Raw genomic sequence first — 14892 nt, forward strand, 5'->3', positions numbered from 1 at the left:
CAGCAGCATCGACTACGGCAATGCTTTCTGTGCCAGAATTTCCACCTAGCTCTCTAAAGACTCAAGACTTTACAGAACACTGCAGGCACACTCATGCTGAACCTCCCAAATGCTCATTGTCCCCCTTACCATCTACTCCCTTCACTACATCCTACTTGGTAACCTCAATTTCCACCTCAACGACACCAACAACACCAACTCCACCGCTCTCCTGGAGAAGCTCAACAATTTCATCCTCACTCAACTGGTCACCAAACCCACGCACAAAGCTGGTCACACACTTGACACCATCTTCACTTTCAGCAATAGAATCAAATTCACCCATGTCACTGAACTTACCTGGACCAAACACAGCACCATCCACTTCACCATCTCTGACACCCAGCCCATCATCTCGAAGCACCACAGGACCCCCCACTGAAGCTGGGGCAGGGTAACTGTGACCCTATGGACACAAGTCCTTGGCACCTCGCAACCCAAGCCCATGGCAGACCTCAACCAGGCAGTCACCCCATTGAAACCACAAAAAAACACCTCCAAGCAAACAAGATGTGGTACACTCTGGAGCTCAGAAACTCCAAATGCAACTGCCATTGACTTGAGAAACAACAGCTCATGACTAAGGACCCCTCCAACTGAGCAGCTCAAAAGGCAGCCCTCCACAACTACCACCACCACATCAAAGCAGCCATGAGAACAGCAATCCCTACCTGCTTCAACATTGCAGCCAGCCACATGGAAGAACTCTTCAAAATCATCAAGGAATTCTCCAACCCAACAGCCACAGAGACCACCATCCACCTATCCCAGGAGTTCTGCAACAACCTCTCAGACTACTTCCACAGCAAGATCACCAACATCTACAACAACTTCAACCCCAACCAACCACTTCCAGCCTAGACAAGCTCCCTCAAACAGCAAACAACAACCACATGATAACCACCTGGTCCCCAATCACCACACAGACCACCGCAGTCAATCCACTTAGGGGAACACATTGAACCCTGCCCCTACTGTCTCTTCAACCTCAGAATCAACACCATTAGTATGGAACTAACCAGCATCCTCAACACCTCTTTCTTCACAGCAACCGTCCTGGACAGATGGAAGCACGCAGAGGTCAGACACCTCCTTAAGAAACCATCTGCCAACCCCAGCGACCCAAAAAATTACAGACCAATATCTCTGCTCCCCTACCCTGCCAAAGTACTAGAGAAAGCCATCAACCAACGGGTTGCCAAATACCTCAAACCAAACCACCTTCTTGACACCTCACAATCAGGATTCCAGGACAACCACAGCATGGAAACCACACTGATTGCCCCCATGGATGACACCAGCTCCTCGACTGAGGAGAAACAGCAGCTCTAATCCTCCTGAACTTCTCTGCACCATTCGACACAGTCTTCCATCACTTGTGGTATACCCCGAGGATCTTCCCTCAGCTCTACCCTTTTCAACATCTACATGACCGTATCCCCCACAGACATTGTCAGATCCCAGAGACACCACATAGTCGCCATGCTGACAACACCCAACTGATCCTCTCAGTCACCAAGGACCCCCACAACATCAAAACCAACTTCCACAATGTCAGGATCAATGTAGTAACATGGATGAAAGACAGGTTCCTCAAACTAAACACTGGCAAAATGAAAGTCTTAATCAACTGGAGGAACACCTCCATATGGGACCATAGCTGGTGGCCGGCAGAACCCAGTCCAACACCCCTTCAATCAGATCACGCACAAAACTTCAGCATCATCCTTGACAGCCAGCTGTTCACAAATCGACAAGTAAACTCAGTCACCTACTCCTGTTTCCACATCTTCTGAATGCTGCACAGAATTTTCCCTACCCACACCAAGAAATCATCACACAGGCACTGGCCACCAGCCGCCTTGACTATGCCAATGCTCCCTATGCTAGAAATTCCACCTAGCTACTGGCCACCAGCCGCCTTGACTATGCCAATGCTCCCTATGCTAGAAATTCCACCTAGCTACTAAAAAAACTCCAGACTATACAGAACATTGCAGTCAGACTCATCCTGAGCCTCCCCAAATGCTCCAGCATCACACCCACCTCAGAGACCTCCTCTGGCTCCCAATCCAAAAGAGATGGCATTACAAGATCCTCACATTCACTTACAATGCTCTAGACAACTAAGGGCCTTCCTACATCAACCACTGGCTGAGCTGCCATGTCCCCACAAAACAACTGCATTCTTCCTGCTCAACCTTGCAACTCCCTGTATCCATCGAACCAACATCGGGTGCATTTCCTTCTCCTACATCTCAGCCAAGCCCTGTAACAACCTGTCCCTCCACCTCCTGACAGCATCTCATTGGCAGATTTCAGAAGGAGACTCAAGACGTGGCTCTTCAACAGAGACACCGCACTCTCAGCACTCAGATACCCTTAGGCGTGATAGTGGTTCACAATACAAATGCATAGATTGATTTATTGATTCCATAACCCATCTCCATATTTGTGAGATCTGTTGTGCTGTAATATATTTCCATCATAACAGATGTGACATTTGGTTGGTTAAATGTGGTGTAAGCAAAGCTTAAGTTCTTTTGAATGAGGGTAAAACATGCAAAGACACCTGATCAATGCCCCACCCCCTGCCAATGGACATCATAATGCTGGGGAAGGTCAGTGGTAGGCTAAAAATAGCTAATGTCCATTGTGTGTTTGTTATTCCATACCCCACAAATAATCTATTTACCAAAACTTCTCAGTTTCTACAAGGGTTCAACAATAAGGCATATTTTGCCTACACTTATGAATATTTAGAGTACTTTTCTATTTTTAAGTTATAGGTAGCTTGATTCTAGTTAAGACCGCAGTCTCATTTGTGAAGCTGTGGTGATGCCTTTGTTTTGGATTTGCCACTAGCTTTACACATTTTCTCTTCCTTTTCAGCCTCTTCTGTGGAGGTGGTTGGGACCAATAATCCCTGACACACCTCTCCAATTTGTGTAGTTTAGTTTCCTAAAAATAGGGGACTCAATTTCTTGGGTCTTTCTCTAAGGATTATGATGCTGCATCAGATATTCCTTAACCATCCTTAGACTACACTGCACCAGACAAGGCCTAAACTGAACTAGTCAAAGCATATTATTTAACCAATCTTAGAATGAGACAATGATTCTTGCAGAAATAGCTACTCACAAATATGTGACAAGTCAATCAATATTTCTGCTCAAGTAAGAAGAGGGTTGGAGTTCAAGGGACAACAGTGAAATGTGTTATCTTGTTTATGGGTATTTACTACTTGTAACCACTTCCTGGTGACTATAGGGAGGAGTCCTAAACACAGTGGCCTTCATTACAACATTGGCAGTAAATTGTAATTGTAATTGTAATTGTAATCGTATTCATATAGTGCTTACTACCCCTGACGAGGCGTTGAAGCGATTTTCGATGAGTAGCACGCTACTCCGGAACCCAACAAGAATTAGTGATGGATTAGTATTGTTAAATAATGAGTACAGTTTTAGTATTATCATGAGTTAATTTGAGCCGCGGATATGAGAGTTTGTTAGTTAGACTGGAGTAATGGAGGGGTGGAGGAGGAAATAAATCCAGAGATGTTAATTGGGAGTATATCCTTCATTTACTCAACCCAAAGGCTTGGGATGAGTAAAGGGGGGTGGAGGGGGAAGAGTATGTGGAAGGGTTAGGGAGAGCATAGTAGCAGGGTGAGATGAATGCAGGAGAATTTAGTAGGGTTGTGTGGGAGGTCACAGAGGCAGAGTGAGGTTTGGTGAGTTAGATGTGGAGGGAAGAGCTTAGGCAGAGATATTTAGGAGATGAAAGTGGTAGAAGGGATTTGGGATGAGTCAGAGTGAGAATGGAGGATAGTTTGATAGAGACATGACATAAGAGTGATGAGTAGATAAGTGTGATAAGATGAGAGCAGGAATTCATAGATATCTAGTATAACAACCCAAAAAAAACAGGAGCCATGCAATGATCCACGAACATGGCAAGCACAGAAACAACATATACACATACACATACATATATATATATATATATATATATATATATATATGTTAGAAATGGGGTTTTTGGTTGGCAGTTAGGTTGCCCTCTGTCCAAGCAAGAACCCTCACTCTAGTCAGGGTAAGTCACACACAATCCAAAATCAGCCTGTGCTCACCCTCCGGTAGCTTGGCACGAGCAGTCAGGCTTAACTTAGAAGGCAATGTGTAAAGCATTTGTGCAATAAATCATACAACACCATAGCATAACACCACAAAAATACACCACACAGTGTTTAGAAAAATATAGAATATTTATCTGGGTACTTGTAGGTCAAAACGATCAAAGTTGCAATACGAATTTGTAAAGATATCACTGAAAAGTGATATTAAGTGTCTTTAAGTCTTTTAAAAAGCAATAAAGTGTCTTTCAAGCACAGAGTACCTGGTTTCTGGTGGGAAATCTCCTCAGAGGGCCACAGGAGAAGAGATGCGTGGAAAAAGGGGTGTGTGCGTCGATTTCTCCTCAGCACACACAGACTTGCGTCGTTCTTTTCCACGCGGGGAAGTCGGGCGTCGTTTTCCGGCGCGCAGACAGTCTCTTTTTGTGGATCGCGGGGATTACCAGATGTCCCGGGTCTGTGCGTGGATTCTCCTGCTTATTTTCCGGCTGCGCGTCGTTCTGCGGGGCTGCGCGTCGAAGTTTCGATCGTACGGTAGGCGTCGCGTCGATTTCTCCTTGGAAGTCGGGCGGCGTTGTCCTTGCGAGGCCGTGCGTCAAAATTTTGGTCTCACGGCAGGCGTCGCGTTGATTTCTCCTTGGAAGTCGGGCGGCGTTGTCCTTGCGAGGCCGTGCGTCAAAGTTTCGCACTCACGGTAGGCGTCGCGTCGATTTCTCCTTGGAAGTCGGGCGGCTTTGTCCTTGCGAGGTTGTGCGTCGAAGTCTCGATCGTCCAGAGGGCGTCGCGTTGATCAGCGTCGGTGTGCGGCGTTTTTCTCGCCGCGAAACAAGCTGTGCGTCGAAATTTTCGGCGCACGGAGCGTCCACGTGAAAGGAAGAAGTCTTTTTGGTCCTGAGACTTCAAGGAACAGGAGGCAAGCTCTATCCAAGCCCTTGGAGAGCACTTTCACAGCCAGACAAGAGTTCAGCAAGGCAGCAGGGCAACAGCAAGACAGCAGTCCTTTGGAGAAAGCAGACAGGTGAGTCCTTTGAGCAGCCAGGCAGTTCTTCTTGGCAGGATGTAGTTTCTGGTTCAGGTTTCTTCTCCAGCAAGTGTCTGATGAGGTAGGGCAGAGGCCCTGTTTTATACTAAGTTGTGCCTTTGAAGTGGGGGTGACTTCAAAGAGTCTCTAAGAAATGCACCAAGTTCCCTTTCAGCTCAATCCTGTCTGCCAGAGTCCCAGTAGGGGGTGTGGCAGTCCTTTGTGTGAGGGCAGGCCCTCCACCCTCCCAGCCCAGGAAGACCCATTCAAAATGCAGATGTATGCAAGTGAGGCTGAGTACCCTGTGTTTGGGGTGTGTCTGAGTGAATGCACAAGGAGCTGTCAACTAAACCTAGCCAGACGTGGATTGAAGGGCACAACAAGATTTTAGTGCAAAGAAAGGCTCACTTTCTAAAAGTGGCATTTCTAGAATAGTAATATTAAATCCGACTTCACCAGTCAGCAGGATTTTGTATTACCATTCTGGCCATACTAAATATGACCTTCCTGCTCCTTTCAGATCAGCAGCTGCCACTTCAACAGTGTATGAGGGCAGCCCCAATGTTAGCCTATGAAGGGAGCAGGCCTCACAGTAGTGTAAAAACGAATTTAGGAGTTTTACACTACCAGGACACATAACTACACAGGTACATGTCCTGCCTTTTACCTACACAGCACCCTGCTCTAGGGGATACCTAGGGCACACATTAGGGATGACTTATATGTAGAAAAAGGGGATTTCTAGGCTTGGCAAGTACTTTTAAATGCCAAGTCGAAGTGGCAGTGAAACTGCACACACAGGCCTGGCAATGGCAGGCCTGAGACAAGGTTAAGGGGCTACTGAGGTGGGTGGCACAACCAGTGCTGCAGGCCCACTAGTAGCATTTAATCTACATGCCCTAGGCACATGTAGTGCACTCTAATAGGGACTTATAGGTAAATTAAATAGTCAATCATGGATAAACCAATCAATAGTACAATTTACACAGAGAGCATATGCACTTTAGCACTGGTTAGCAGTGGTAAAGTACTCAGAGGTCAAAAGCCAACAACAACAGGTCAGAAAAAATAGGAGGAAGGAGGCAAAAAGTTTGGGGATGTCCCTGTCAAAAAGCCAGGTCCAACATGACCCCCCACCAGCCTAAAGCCAGGGGAGAACAATCACTATCCTGATGTACTTCCCTGTTTGAGGCGACAGAACAAGGACCCAGGCCCACAACAGCAGGGGCATGCTCCAGTTCTTCGCCTTCCTGACTCCAATTGGATCCCTCTGTCCATACTCTCAGGGCCCACTAAGCCCATCCATGGGGAACCTTTCTCCTTTCCTGCGGATCCCATCTGTGCAGCACCTAACCTTACATTGCTCACAGATGTATCCCAGGAGCAGGATAGAACCACCAGGACCAACACAGTGGTGTTGCCCATTCTATCCCCGGGGTGTGACACTTGTCCCCTCCCCAGGGATAACTCTGTCCACCCGGACAGCAAGCCACTGTGGTTACTGACAGTTGTCAGGGATGAGAACCAGGCCCCAGGCCTCTCAAAGCTCTCCCACCACTGTGGCTGTGGAGAGTGGGGGGCGGTAGCCCCAGGTGCTGGGTACCCTTTAACCACTCTCCCTTCCACCAGGTCAGGGATGACAGCCTGAACCTGGTCCTCCCCTCTGGGGCTCTGTACCCTCCCTCCTGGAGCGGTACCCCCAGAGTCCACCATGGTCAGGGTGCTTATAGAAGTCGCTCTGTACCATTCCTCCACCAGTGCAGGGCTGTTAACCTGCAACTGGCCCTCCAACCTGGGGTCTGTACCTTCAGGTTGGACTAGGGCCCGGGGTGAGGCTTCCCTCCCCCTGCCCTCCCTTCTGGGGTCCAGCACCCTCCAACTAGGAGTGGCCTCCTCAGAAGACAATAGGGTAGGGGCACTGTTATCAGTAGCCCCTCTCTCCAGGTCCGGGGGGACACCCTGAACCTGGTCTTCCAGCCCAGGGTCTGTACCCTCAGACTGGATCACTGCCTGGCAAACCAGGACTTTCTGGGAGGCACACCTACCCCCCACCAGGTCAGAGTTTAACCTCTGCACCTTACCATTCAACTCAGAGTCGCCACCCTGAAGTTGAACAATTGCCTGGCACGCCAGGACTTCCTGGAGGGCACACTGACCCTCCACCAGGTCAGAGTTTAACCTCTGCACCTGACCAGTCAACTTAGAGTCACCACCCTGAAGTTGAACAATTGCCTGGCACACCAGGACTTCCTGGAGGGCACACTGACCCTCCACCAGGTCAGAGTTTAACCTCTGAACTGGGCCATTCAACTCAGAGTCACCACCCTGAAGTAGAACAATCGCCTGGCACGCCAGGACTTCCTGGAGGGCACACTGACCCTCCACCAGGTCAGAGTTTAACCTCTGAACCTGGTTCTCCAACCTAGGGTCACCATCCTGAGGTTGGACAACTGCCTGGTACACCAGGGCTTTCTGGGGGGCACACCTACCCCCCACCAGGTCAGAGGTTAACCTCTGAACCTGGATATCCAACCCAGAGTCACCACCCTGAGGTTGAACCATTGCCTGGCAGGCCAGGACTTTCAGGGAGGCACACCTACCTCCCACCAGGTCAGAGTTTAACCTCTGAGCCTGGTTCTCCAACCCAGGGTCACCACCCTGAGGTTGAACCATTGCCTGGTATACCAGGACTTTCTGGGGGGCACACCTACCCCCCACCAGGTCAGAGTTTGACCTCTGAACCGGGTTAGCCAACCCAGAGTCACCACCCTGAGGTTGGGCAATTGCCTGGCACCCCAGGACTTTCTGGGAGGCACACCTACCTCCCACCAGGTCAGAGTTTAACCTCTGAACCTGGCCATCCAACCCAGAGTCGACACCCTGAGGTTGGACAACTGCCTGGCACGCCAGGACTTTCTGGGGGGCACACCTACCCCCCACCAGGTCAGAGTTTGACCTCTTCACCTGGTAAGCCAACCCAGAGTCACCACCCTGAGGTTGAGCCATTGCCTGGCATTCCAGGACTTTCTGGGGGGCACATCTACCCCCCACCAGGTCAAAGTTTAACCTCTGAACCCGGTTATCCAACCCAGAGTCACCACCCTGAGGTTGAATCTTTGCCTGGCATGCCAGGACTTCCTGGGGGGCACTCTCACCCCCCACAAGGGACACGCCGTCCCCAAGGGCCACACAAGAGTCTGGTTGGCGCAGGTCTCCCGACCTCTGCCCATCCGGCAGAGTCTGGGTTTCCCCCAAACCAGAAACGGTCTCACCTGGGTCATTCCTGGGGGGCTCTGCTCTCAGAGCTGACCCCTGACTTTCAAGATCCTCCACTGGGGTCTGCCACCCCCTCTCAACCCTATGTCTGGACTTCTGCACCCCCTCACTAGGAGTGGTACTGCCAGACACCAGAACTGTTGGGATGCTGTCTACAGTCATCCCCCCAAGTTCTTCTGACACTGCGGGGCTTCCCTCCAAAGGTGGCCCTACGGTACAGGTTAGGCTCTGAGACCTACCTGGGACACTACAATCCTCTCCCACCTCACTTGGTCGGGAACCACCTAGACCATTCCCTTCAGGAGCACCCCCAAATGCCTCTTCAGACTCTCTGGTACTCACCCAAAAGTCTGCCTCCACTGTAAGTTCCCTTGGGTCAGAGAACTCACACTCCACCTGGTGTTGGCGTAGCTCTGGAAAATAAGGACTAGACATATGCTCTCCAGCAATTACATCACTCTGCCCTTCACATGTATTAACCACAGTACCCTTCACCCAACCACCCAGTAACTCAGCCTTGGAAAAGCACTCTATGTCACCCTCTTGAGACTGGTGAGACAGTATCTGCCTGTCCCTGACACTCAACCCATACTCTTCTGGGATGTCTCTACACTCTATATCCAGGACGTCCACCAGGGGGGAACCCTTTTCTCTGTCACTCTCTGCTAGAGTCAGTAAAGTGTCCCTCCCCCCAGTAGGAATATGACTCCCTGTGCCAGTTCCCCAATCCTTCTCAGGGACCCTGTGCATAACGGGAACTACCTCATACCCTTGAACTACCTGGGGTGTGTCAACTCCCTTCTTCAAGTTGGGCACCACATCTCTGGGCTTGTGCCCTTCTTCAGCAGTACTAGATGCAAGATTTTTGCTGCCACCATCTGAACTGGACTCAGCCCTTCCGGCCTCCAGTTTCAGCTCTTTACCGCTCAGCTCTTGAGCTGCAATCTTTTCTTCTTCCAGGGCTAAAAGTCTTTTTGCCTCAACCTCTGCAAGATACTCCTCTAATTGTTGCTCCTGTCGCCTTTGACTTCGGAGCCATTCATCTATTTCTGGGTCACTGTCCAACTCTGAGTAGCCCTCCTCCTCATCTGAGTAGTCTTCCTCCTCATCTGAGGGGTACATAGTCATTTGGTTTCTTGCTGCCTCTCTCTCTGCCCATCTTTCCTCCCCCCAGACTATGTAGTGATGGAGCATCTCCGCTTTAGTAGATCTTCTTGCTACAGGAAGGCCCCATTGTCTGCAAAGCTTCCTTAGGTCAGCCTTAGTGAGGTGGTCAGTACGAACAAAGCATGAGTTGGTAAGCAATCCCATTCTGATAAGATCTTATCAGCAAAAACCAAAATCCAAAGTCCAAAATATCACTAGTATATCCAGGAGGACATCAGAGAACAAAAAGCCAAAAAAAGATGAAAAATCAAGTTGACCTTCAACTGTGGGTAGGTAGTGAAATACTTAGCTACTGTATGTCACTGCACAAACACAAGTCCTATCCTCACCGCTGATCACCAATGTTAGAAATGGGGTTTTTGGTTGGCAGTTAGGTTGCCCTCTGTCCAAGCAAGAACCCTCACTCTAGTCAGGGTAAGTCACACACAATCCAAAATCAGCCTGTGCTCACCCTCCGGTAGCTTGGCACGAGCAGTCAGGCTTAACTTAGAAGGCAATGTGTAAAGCATTTGTGCAATAAATCATACAACACCATAGCATAACACCACAAAAATACACCACACAGTGTTTAGAAAAATATAGAATATTTATCTGGGTACTTGTAGGTCAAAACGATCAAAGTTGCAATACGAATTTGTAAAGATATCACTGAAAAGTGATATTAAGTGTCTTTAAGTCTTTTAAAAAGCAATAAAGTGTCTTTCAAGCACAGAGTACCTGGTTTCTGGTGGGAAATCTCCTCAGAGGGCCACAGGAGAAGAGATGCGTGGAAAAAGGGGTGTGTGCGTCGATTTCTCCTCAGCACACACAGACTTGCGTCGTTCTTTTCCACGCGGGGAAGTCGGGCGTAGTTTTCCGGCGCGCAGACAGTCTCTTTTTGTGGATCGCGGGGATTACCAGATGTCCCGGGTCTGTGCGTGGATTCTCCTGCTTATTTTCCGGCTGCGCGTCGTTCTGCGGGGCTGCGCGTCGAAGTTTCGATCGTACGGTAGGCGTCGCGTCGATTTCTCCTTGGAAGTCGGGCGGCGTTGTCCTTGCGAGGCCGTGCGTCAAAATTTTGGTCTCACGGCAGGCGTCGCGTCGATTTCTCCTTGGAAGTCGGGCGGCGTTGTCCTTGCGAGGCCGTGCGTCAAAGTTTCGCACTCACGGTAGGCGTCGCGTCGATTTCTCCTTGGAAGTCGGGCGGCTTTGTCCTTGCGAGGTTGTGCGTCGAAGTCTCGATCGTCCCGAGGGCGTCGCGTTGATCAGCGTCGGTGTGCGGCGTTTTTCTCGCCGCGAAACAAGCTGTGCGTCGAAATTTTCGGCGCACGGAGCGTCCACGTGAAAGGAAGAAGTCTTTTTGGTACTGAGACTTCAAGGAACAGGAGGCAAGCTCTATCCAAGCCCTTGGAGAGCACTTTCACAGCCAGACAAGAGTTCAGCAAGGCAGCAGGGCAACAGCAAGACAGCAGTCCTTTGGAGAAAGCAGACAGGTGAGTCCTTTGAGCAGCCAGGCAGTTCTTCTTGGCAGGATGTAGTTTCTGGTTCAGGTTTCTTCTCCAGCAAGTGTCTGATGAGGTAGGGCAGAGGCCCTGTTTTATACTAAGTTGTGCCTTTGAAGTGGGGGTGACTTCAAAGAGTCTCTAAGAAATGCACCAAGTTCCCTTTCAGCTCAATCCTGTCTGCCAGAGTCCCAGTAGGGGGTGTGGCAGTCCTTTGTGTGAGGGCAGGCCCTCCACCCTCCCAGCCCAGGAAGACCCATTCAAAATGCAGATGTATGCAAGTGAGGCTGAGTACCCTGTGTTTGGGGTGTGTCTGAGTGAATGCACAAGGAGCTGTCAACTAAACCTAGCCAGACGTGGATTGAAGGGCACAACAAGATTTTAGTGCAAAGAAAGGCTCACTTTCTAAAAGTGGCATTTCTAGAATAGTAATATTAAATCCGACTTCACCAGTCAGCAGGATTTTGTATTACCATTCTGGCCATACTAAATATGACCTTCCTGCTCCTTTCAGATCAGCAGCTGCCACTTCAACAGTGTATGAGGGCAGCCCCAATGTTAGCCTATGAAGGGAGCAGGCCTCACAGTAGTGTAAAAACGAATTTAGGAGTTTTACACTACCAGGACACATAACTACACAGGTACATGTCCTGCCTTTTACCTACACAGCACCCTGCTCTAGGGGATACCTAGGGCACACATTAGGGATGACTTATATGTAGAAAAAGGGGATTTCTAGGCTTGGCAAGTACTTTTAAATGCCAAGTCGAAGTGGCAGTGAAACTGCACACACAGGCCTGGCAATGGCAGGCCTGAGACAAGGTTAAGGGGCTACTGAGGTGGGTGGCACAACCAGTGCTGCAGGCCCACTAGTAGCATTTAATCTACATGCCCTAGGCACATGTAGTGCACTCTAATAGGGACTTATAGGTAAATTAAATAGTCAATCATGGATAAACCAATCAATAGTACAATTTACACAGAGAGCATATGCACTTTAGCACTGGTTAGCAGTGGTAAAGTACTCAGAGGTCAAAAGCCAACAACAACAGGTCAGAAAAAATAGGAGGAAGGAGGCAAAAAGTTTGGGGATGTCCCTGTCAAAAAGCCAGGTCCAACAATATATATATATATATATATATATATATATATATATATATATATATATATATACATATATATATATATATACACACACACACACACATATGCACATACAATACATAATTAGAATCATGGGTAAAAAAATACTTAGTCAGACAGGTTTAAAGAGTGTGTGTGTATTTTATTGTTATGACATAGTAGCAATACATATTTTCCAAAGAAACTATAAATAAATAGAAATATACATATAATCTGAAAAAAGTATTTATCCACATAGGCATATGCAGTTCATAGTTGTTTGAAAAAGGTGGTTATGAAGGAAAGAGCCAACTCTTGAGTAGTTTTCTGAAGACAAGAAAGTTATCTGTGGCTCTTATAGTTGGGGGTAATGAATTCCATAGTTTGGCTGCTTGGACGGAGAAGGATGTACCACCTATAGTCTTTTTCTTGTATGGTGGTGTTCTAAGGCGGGGTGCCAGTCTTGAGCGGAGGGTTCTTTGTTGGATGTATTTGGTCATTTTCTTTCTGATAAAAAAGCGGTCCTGTTCCATGTATAGCTTTGTGGGTAATACAAAGCAGCTTGAAAGTGCATCTTCTGGCAACGGGTAACCAGTGTAGTGCTCTCAAGGCAGGGGAGATGTGGGCTTGCGGCTTTATATGCAGTAGTAGCCTGGCTGTGGAATTCTGGATACGTTGTAGTTTTTTCATAACAGATAGAGATGATCAATGGTAGCGGCTGCCAACATACCGTGACCGCAGCGGTATACCGCTACGGGTATTATGACCCACACAGAGAAATCCGCCACTATACAGACATCCACACAAGTCCGCCAGACCAAAGGTCAGTGACAAACTGGTGGTACCAAAACCCACACCGTCACACCAACAGAAATATGCCCACAGTATCAGGACCCACGAATCACTGCGGCGGTCTTTCAACCACAGTAAACCATTGGCGGTACACACCGCCGCACTCAAAATACACACACACTTACAAAACTACACCACATTGGACAATTCAAACTACATACACCTGACACACATACACACACCACACCCACAACACTATAAAACACACACACACATTACCCACAACCCTTTCAATGAAAAAAAAGATTGCTAACAGAGAGAGAGACAAACCAAGAGCACCCACTCAAATCAAATATTCTTTATGTCAGCTAAAAGCCAAAAAAGTATCCAATAAGACAATATACCATATTCACACAGTAAAATAGAGAAAAAGGATAAAAAAATAAAAGTGCCATATAATACAGTGAGAGTCCCTACCACTTTCTTCTGAAATAAATTGTATGAGCACGCAAGTATAAACACAGTGTGAAACAGTCAGTAAATTTTATAAAATTAGAAACCATTTTGCCTTAGCTCCACTTAATTATCTGCTTTGGCCAAGTGTCTTTTTAGGCTTTAACAATCAGTCAGCAAGGTTTTCTCTAGTTCTTATAGCCCATGCACTTTGGAGATATCTTGCGATGCAAAGACTATCTTGTCACTATTCATAAGGATGTACTGTATTTCCTTATCCCCAGTGATCTACATAAAGGAATGATCCACTTCTTCCTAGGGACAAAATATCCAGGGCAGAAGAATAAAAAGTGTGCAAGTGTCTCTGGTTGCTCGAGGCAGAAATGGCAGGAGCTCAAGTTATTATCCTCCTTACTCCACCTTCCGGTGAATGTCTTGAGCGGCAAAATCCCTAGTCTAAATTTAATAAAAAGGCTTTTAATGTAAGGAGGGTTTATATTGTCCATGTAGGCTTCAAACTTATGGCTGCCTTTATGGTCTAAAAACTGTAATGTCCTGCTACCCAGTAACACCGCCTTATGTATATTTTTGCTTCCTTAGTTAGATTACAAGGGTCTCTCCACACCTCCTCCATTTTAATGAATTTGCTCATATCTCTGATGTATTTGAGCGAGGGAATTTTCAATGGGCCACCATTCCCTAGCAGCTCAGCTGCTGCTGCTTGATAAGTGGTCAGATGTTCATATGTCCAAAGACGAACCCAATACATAAGTGGTCTCAGGGCAATTTCATTGTGGATCTCATTTAGAGCTAAGTCAAATCTGAGGGGTGTGAGAAGAGTGCTCATCCACCCACTCAATCTGAACCACAGAATACAATCACCCATATACCATCCATGCACCTCACAGCACACACCACAACTAATCACCCCACACATCCTCACACATACCACTCAAACCACATCCATGGCACCCCAAAGACACCCCAGGTTTTCAGAGGAGGAGCTAAGGGTCATGGTGGAGGAAATCATCCAGGTAGAGCCACAGCTATTTGGATCACAGGTGCAGCAGATGTCCATTGCAAGGAAGATGGAGCTATGGCGGAGAATCATGGACAGGGTCAATGCCATGGGACAGCACCCTAGAACAAGGGATGACATCAGGAAGACGTGGAACGGCCTACGGGGGAAGGTGCGCTCTGTGGTTGCAAGACACCAGGTAGCTGTACAGAGGACTGGCGGTTGACCCCCACCTCCTCCCCCACAACTAACAACATGGGAGGACCAAGTCTTGGCGATCATGCATCCTGAGGGCCTCGCAGGAGTAGCAGGAGGAGTGGACTCTGGTAAGTCAAATCTTTACTACCACATCCCCCAACCCAACCTGTATGCCATCACAAACCCC

The sequence above is a fragment of the Pleurodeles waltl genome, chromosome 12 (genome assembly GCF_031143425.1).
Source record: "Pleurodeles waltl isolate 20211129_DDA chromosome 12, aPleWal1.hap1.20221129, whole genome shotgun sequence".
Classification (NCBI taxonomy): Eukaryota; Metazoa; Chordata; class Amphibia; order Caudata; family Salamandridae; genus Pleurodeles; species Pleurodeles waltl.